Below are 7,412 nucleotides of genomic sequence, written 5' to 3'. Positions count from 1 at the left end.
ATTGTCCTTGTATTGAGTGAGCTACTGTTGGTGTAAGATCATTACGAAGTTAACAGTAAGAGTTGGCATGTTGGCATGTTGTTTTACATGATAATCCCTCTGTACTTAGCATTGGTGAGGCTGCACCTCAAGTGCTGTTTGTTTTGGGCCCCTCACTACAAGAAAGACATGGAAGCCTTGGAGTTGTGCAGAGAAGGGCAGTGGAGCTGTGAGGGGTCTGGAGCACAAGTCCTGAGGAACTGAGGGTTCTATCTGAAGAAGAGAAGACTCAGGGGTGACCTTATCAATATCTACAATAATTTGTCAAGGTGGGCGTCAGCCTCTTCTTCCAGGTAACTGTAACAGGATGAGAGGTAATGGCCTTAAGTTGTGCCAGGGGAGGCTGAGGTTGGATATTAGGAAAAAGCTCTTTAAAAGAGTTGTGCTGCAGTGGCACAGGCTGCCCAGGGAGGTGGTGCAGTCACCATTCCTGGAGGTATTCCACAACCATGTGGATGTGGCACTGAGGACATGGTCAGTGGGCAGTTCTGGTCATAGGTGGACAGTTGGACTGAATGATCTTAGAGGTCTCTTTCAACCTTAATGATTCTGTGATTCTATGTGATGAAGAGTGTGTAACTCAGTGATCCCACTGAGCTCAGTGATCCCATATTAATAGAAATAGAAATACTCTATGGAACAGATTATCAGTAGAAACAATCCAGCAATATTGTGATGATTTCTCCAGGTCTTCCTGGAAACCAGAAGTTTTGCCAGCTGTACTCACCTCTAAGTGTTCAGATTTCCTTTTGCTGCCCACTGTGAGTGCACAGACAGCCGTGTCTCTATCCTGGTGTGACAAAGCAATGAGAAAATTGTATCTTTAAATACCAACTTAATCTAATCTGGGACAAAAACAATGAAAGGCTTTAATCATAATTGCATGGTGCCTGCTGGCTGTCACCAGAGGGCAGAGACAAGGTTGTTTGTTGCCACGTGTGGATAGTTCAGAAATTAAATCTCCTTTCCACAAAGGCAATAGATTCTGATCTAGCTTGTGTCCTTTCCAAATATTTCAGCCTCGTAACCAGATCGCTCATTTCATCAGCATCTGTCACAAACACTGTCTTGCTTCTGTCAGGCTATGTACAAAGGGGCAAGGAGAAATGTGTTTATCGTACTGTGGGTGCCTGACTTTATAACATCACAGCTTACACAAAATACTGGCTCACAATATAAACAGGAGACTTACTTTCCCTTTGCAAAGCTTTTCCAGAGCTTGGTGTTTGCAGTGCCTGCACTTTGTGAATGCTTCCCAGCTGGGCAACCACAGCAGGAACAGGGGGAGCCCGATGGGGATCCATCTTTGATCAGGAGCTGCTCTTACACAGAACACATGGAAAGCTGTGCTGTTGTCTCAGTTTAGAAGAACGAAGATTTTAAAGCCCAAGGCAGTAAGGTACAACTTGTTCGATGCTCATTCTATATAGGGAAGGCAGATTCCCTACAGCTGGCAGCACGTGTACCTGGGGCAGGGGGAACAGAGACGCACTCAGGTGTCCACTCTCCATGGCTGCGTACCTCCTTGATGGAATCTGTGAGCAGAAAAGTTTGTTTAGGAAGAGTTTAAAAGTGCTTACTGTCCTCCTGGTGCCTCCTATGTAGTTAAGCTTCATGAAAACACCTGAGGGCTTTGCATCCTGGAGAGGCTGAAGGTGCTGCTCCAGATGTTGCTGGAAATATGTCTGAAAGATCCAGATTATGTACAGGGTCACAACACTGCCCTTATGTTTCAGCATGTAAGTTCAGGTGAAACACTCAGCTCTGTGTGTTTTCCTCTCAGACCTGGGAAAAATGATTCCCATAGGCGAGGGAGGATTTGTCCTGTGAGCTGGCCATGTCCTGGCTGAGCTCCAGGGCCATAGCAATGCAGAAAGATGCTGAAGGCTCTTTGCAGTGTGTTAGCTCTGCTGTACCTCCAGATCTTTAATTTCACTGCTTTTCAAAATGAAAACAAAGAAGCTAAGCTGAAATTAGCTAATGATCTAAATATGACATGGAGGACTTGTGGGAAGCAAAGTGGACATGCAGCAGGAAAATTCAGCATCACCAATGTGAACCATGGTGTTACAGATGCATGGTCAGCTTTTTGTGCATTGCTTCCTCCTTGCTGCCAGCTCTGGCAGGTGTGATGCCCACTGCAAACACACAAAAACTCTCACTGTTTTTTACTCCTAAAGTAAGATACAGAGGCTCTGTCTTGTTCTCTACTTTCCACCTATCACGTTTTTTAGTTAGCTCAGATGATGAGGGATCTGATACTTATAAAACGTTTGTGATCTTGAATTTAGGATCAAAAATAGAATAAAAGGTACAAGGAAGCAGACTTGCTCTTTCACCTGTCCCTTTTCTTGATCTCCTTAATCCTTAAGGATGGTGAGGCACTGGCACAGCTGCCCAGTGAAGCTGTGGCTGCCCCATCCTTGGAGGCTCAAGGCCAGGTTGGATGGAGCCCTGGGCAGCCATGGCAGGGGGCTGGAAATGGGTGGGCTTTAAGGTCCTTTCCAACCCAAGCCATTCTGTGACCACCTTGCTCCAGATTATCTTATTCTTTATCTGGAAAAATATTTATATACTATCTCAGGCCACAGAGGAGGGAAGAAGGCTTGTCTATGCACATTGCAAAGATATTGTAGGGTTATGTGATTTTGTTTTACTGGCTCACATTCAGATTCTGCATTTATCATTTTTACAACTTCAGCCTTAAATTGTTGTAAGATAACCAGACTATAGCAGTCTTACCACACTTACATGCTTGTACTTTTATTTTAGTTTTATGGTTGTGATATTGAATCCTCTTAAAGAAAAGGGAAGTAAGTTGCTTTGGCTGCAGTGAGAGTTACTTCCATGCTCAGCCAAGCTTGCATTTTTTTCTCAGTGCATCTTTCATTCTGAACATCTTATGTTTACTTTTTGAGGTAACTGCAACCTCTGTCATGCTTTATCTCAGAATGCAGTTTTGGACCATCTACCTCCAAGAAAAGCTACTCTACGCACAACAGCCCTGCCAGGCTGCAGCATGAGCTACCAAATTGCTGCTGCTGCTCAAGTGCCTCTGTGCCATGCGCCACTGGATGGCCAGGCTTGGTGTCTACAAGCAAACCCCTGGGCTCGCTGTTCACAGCTCCAGCACCAAGGCTTAACTGGAGAAGGGATTCCACAAGAGAAGCCAAAACTGTTTATTAGAACCAGGAATCACTGGGCTGACTTGCCAAATCAGACTAAGAGTTTATATGGCCGTTATGAGGACTTAGAATAAAGCACGTGGACGTGCAAGACATTGGTACGTAAACATTTAATGCCCTGATGTTTTAATTATTTTGGCCTGCAGCAGCAAGGGACATTTTAATGGCCAGATCCTTTGTAGTGCTGAATATATTCAACACCAGTTGTGCTCCTCAGAACCACCGTGCTCGGTGCCTTCCCACGAGGTGCCTCAAGTAGAGCCCCATGCTGCCTGCCCTCCCAGCCAGCAGCCACCACCACCCTGGGGGTGCAAAGTACAAGGGCAACTTGACGCCATTGAGAACCACAGGACATTCCTTGTATGTGAAATTTCTGCAGATTCAAGATTTCTACATAGCTGTGCTGCCACTTACTTACAGAAACATGTTTTCACAGCTTAAATGCATTAACCCCTAGTGGGCCTTAGATTTCTGTGTAGGATTTGACATGACATGTCTTCGAGAGATCTTCAGGACAGGAAGACAAACCACCACTCCTGGAAATTAAAAAATAACTGAATTTAGATCAAACACTTGGAAAGTCTGGCTTTTGCTCTAAAAGATTAACCAGTATTTAGAATTTTTTTATTTTTTTTTTTTTTTTTTTTTTTGCTGTGGGAGATTCCTTAAGTAATTATTAAAAAGCAAGATGAAAAACCAGCATCATCTTTTGAGTGCCAATATCACGCCTGGACAAAAGCAGTCAGCCCTAGATCAGCCCTAACAATATTTGCTCCTGGATACATTGCAGAATCCCTGGCTATGCTTAGGATAGGAAGGAATTTCCTCATGTGGTGAGTTGGCAAAGCCTTTGGGTTTGTTTTGTTCTTGTGTATTGCTCAAGGACTGTCTTGGAATTCTATTTCAGTTTTTTTTCTCTTTCTGCAGCCTTGTGATCAGAGCTGAAAGTTAGCCTTGTCCCCTCTATGGGCCCTGTTTTGTTTCTGAAGATTTCCTCTGCTTTTTTCAGGTATGGTTTGGTTTTATTTACTCTAGTAATCACAAAAAATAATCTAGATTTTTGTCCACTAGAAATGAGATGCAGGGAAAGGAAGAGGATTATGAGAATAACAAGCTGCTCAACCACCTACAGCCTCCTGGTCCACTCCTAGAAGATCAGTGGATTGTGTTCAAGATCACAATCAAAGCATGCGTTGTGTCAGTTGCAGCACTACACCTAAGCAGCAACCTCTCCACTTCTGTATGTAGCTAGATCATTGCCAGGCCTAGAATAAGGTGAACAAAATTCCTGATCTCACAGTTAATGACAACATGCTTTAATTCTTTTACTCCTGTTACACTTATGAAAACAGTCTATATGTGTGATGAATATTTATGCATACTTACTCTTATTTCAGGCACATTGGTTCTAGATCTTTATAAACAGCCCCAAGGTTTTTGTGGTTTTTTTTGGTGCTCTTTTGGCAAATAATTGGTCATACTTGAAGCTGATGGGAGAGTTTGCATTGGACTCAGAGTGGGCTTTGCCTCGGGTCAAGTAAAGCCAGTAACTGAATCCAACAACAACTACTTGATCTCCAGTTTCCAGTTTCTCCAATTGTTTTGTCTGTTCTGCAAAAGCTAAGTTAATTACAAATAATAGGCCCTAACTTGACATACACCTCTCTCATATTCAACCCCTATGATTAGAAAAACACCAAGACTAGATATCTACATGAAGTCTGTCCTGTGAACATGTAGGCAAGCTGGAAACTAGACCTCAAAGAGAAGACTAAGTTGAATTCTTCCTCCAAAAGGGATATTCACTTCAACACATTGTAGCTGAGAACAGCATTTGCAATTCCATATCTCATCCCATTAGTTAAATTGGTTTGCTTCAAGGGCTGATGGGGGAGTTTTCACAGAGAAGACACAGATGTCCTCCTTTCCCTCTAATGCCTTGGCATTAAACCAGATGAGACAGCGCTCATGTGGCTTAATATCCTCGTTGTTCACAAGTTTTTCCTAGATTAGAGGCTGCTGAGGAGGCTTGTGCAAGGCCATAGCCCCAGCTGCATACGTGACCAACAAAGTGCTCTTTGCTGCCACCAGCTCCACCAGAGCACAAAGCTTAAAAGGCTCTTTGACATGGCCCAGCCCCTCACACTGAAATCTCTTTCATTTAGGAATTTAGCAGCAAATGTCTTTTGACTTCCGCTGTGTCTGACCATGTGCTTTTCTGGACCAAAAAAAGAGGATTTGGTCCTGCCAGGGTAGACAGGTGCCCATTGTAGTGCACAGAAGGCAGGTGGACAAGTGGGACCTCGAGCTCCTTCTACCATTATTTCATTACTGTTCATCATTTATCATAATTGTGATTTCACTGTTATTGCTGTGTATCTGAGGAACACACTCTAAGCACGCTTCCTATTTGCACCTGACAGAGAGGGAGCATCTCAAAAAATCCCTGAGGGTTTTTGAGATCACAAAGCTCAGAAAGATAACACAATTAGTGCACATAACTCCCCTCGGTTTTCTTTATGCCTGCTGACAAGGTTAGCAATAACCCGTCTTTGTGAGGGATTGTTTTGTCTCCCCTACCAATGCATCCAGACTGGCAAGCTTTAGGTCTGACTTATTAGAGTGTATCTCATTTTTCTTAAGGAAATGGTGGTGAAACTAGAGGCATATTACATAAAGACATCACAAGTTATAAAAGGATGAATACCAAACAAAATTAATTATTAAAAATACACCCTTTTTATTTTCTTCACTAACTTGAAGCCTGACCTGAAGACTGTTCACGGTGGGCTTCTCTCTGTCCTCCTCTAGCTTGAACTGGGAACGGTTTAAACATCTCTGCTGGGAGGTGAATGGTGAAGCCCAAGCTCAGTGAAGCTGCTGTGTTTAGACTGAGTGTGGCCTGTGATGTGGCTGCTGGTGCTGGAACCAAGCTGATTGTCCTCAAATGAGCTCCTCTTGAGTTACGGTAACTCAAGCAATTCTGACTTTATCCTAGATGCCAGCCCTCAGCTATTCCTGGAATTAGAGTCTAGGCTAAGAGTGTATGGTTTAATAGAAAAAACATCTATAGCATCTCCAATTTTTTTTTTTTCATTCTAAAGAAATGTTAATTTTTCTAATTTCTGCTGATTTTTCCCGTGGACCCACTGACTCTCCCACACATTCTGCCTTATGATAGAAGCGCTTTTGTGATGAAAGAAAGTAAGGCCTATTCATGGGAAAAGGTAGGTAGTCTGAATGCTTCAAAGGATCATCTTGTAAGTAGCTTGTCTTTATTGCTTCATAGTACACATATGAGTTGCAGTCCTTGCTAATCTGGTTGATGCAGAGCTAGGGATGGTATGCAGTGATATTGATAGATTATCCCTGTGGCTAAAGACTGAGAATACCCCATTACTTCTGTTTGAGAATCTCAGTTACGTTCTCATCAAAACATCCCCATTTTCTCAGGAATTTCTGTACACTCAGCACAAAATGCTTGCACAATAGGCACAGTGACTCCTGCAACTATTGTTTACAGTGTGCTGGCTAATCCTTTCTGTGATCCAGGCGGTGCCTACTGGGTTTGGCTTTTGACTGGGATTAGAAACTGGTGCTGATGCATACTGCCATGCTGCCTGGGGACCTCAGCAGGATTGTGGCCACACTGTGCCAAGCAGCATACAAACCCAGAGTTCAGAGCCTATGGTTTGAGCATCTTCCCTCTAATTGTGCATTTGACCCCCTTTCTCCTTCCAGCCCTTAAGTAAAACATCTAATCCTGTTCCATTCCCGTATCTTTTCAGGGATTTATTTCTTACTATCAGTCAGTGTCTGTAGAGGGGGGATACCAGGGTGGTGCCACCCAAAGGCCACAGCAAACTATTATAGCTGCAGTGGGAAGCTGTGTTTCCTCTGCTCAAGCACCTCTACTATTCAGTGAAATTGCTTTTTCAATGGGAATTATCCTTCTGGCCTGTCCCTGTTGCACATGACTCCAATGCTACTTTGAGGTCTGTGTGAGCCAGTAGGAAGCTTTTTCTCCTCCCAGTCTGTTCAGGCTTCAAGGGTTCATGCTGCTTTTGTCCCACTTTCATGTCAAAAGGATGCTTGCTGGGTCTAGGTACAGCACACCCTGCTCAGGCTCCATCCCTGCACTGCCATGGCTTTACAGCCATATCTTGTTAACACCAAGCCTCGTCTGCA

The 7,412-nt window shown here is 43.6% G+C and overlaps 1 long non-coding RNA gene across 1 annotated transcript; it reads left to right on the top strand.

Moving 5' to 3' along the window:
• The first annotated feature begins 2,852 nt into the window (after positions 1-2,852).
• Positions 2,853-7,021, top strand: LOC122190257. Its single transcript, XR_006182098.1, has 3 exons — positions 2,853-3,322; positions 4,152-4,233; positions 6,036-7,021. It is a non-coding gene; the product is annotated as an uncharacterized LOC122190257 (long non-coding RNA).
• The last annotated feature ends 391 nt before the right edge of the window (positions 7,022-7,412 follow it).

This window comes from Lagopus leucura, unplaced genomic scaffold (genome assembly GCF_019238085.1).
Source record: "Lagopus leucura isolate 7727_CA_CO unplaced genomic scaffold, USGS_WTPT01 Super-Scaffold_100159, whole genome shotgun sequence".
Classification (NCBI taxonomy): domain Eukaryota; kingdom Metazoa; phylum Chordata; class Aves; order Galliformes; family Phasianidae; genus Lagopus; species Lagopus leucura.
Note: the sequence above shows the minus strand (reverse complement) of the source record. Positions and strands in the feature narration are given on the sequence as shown.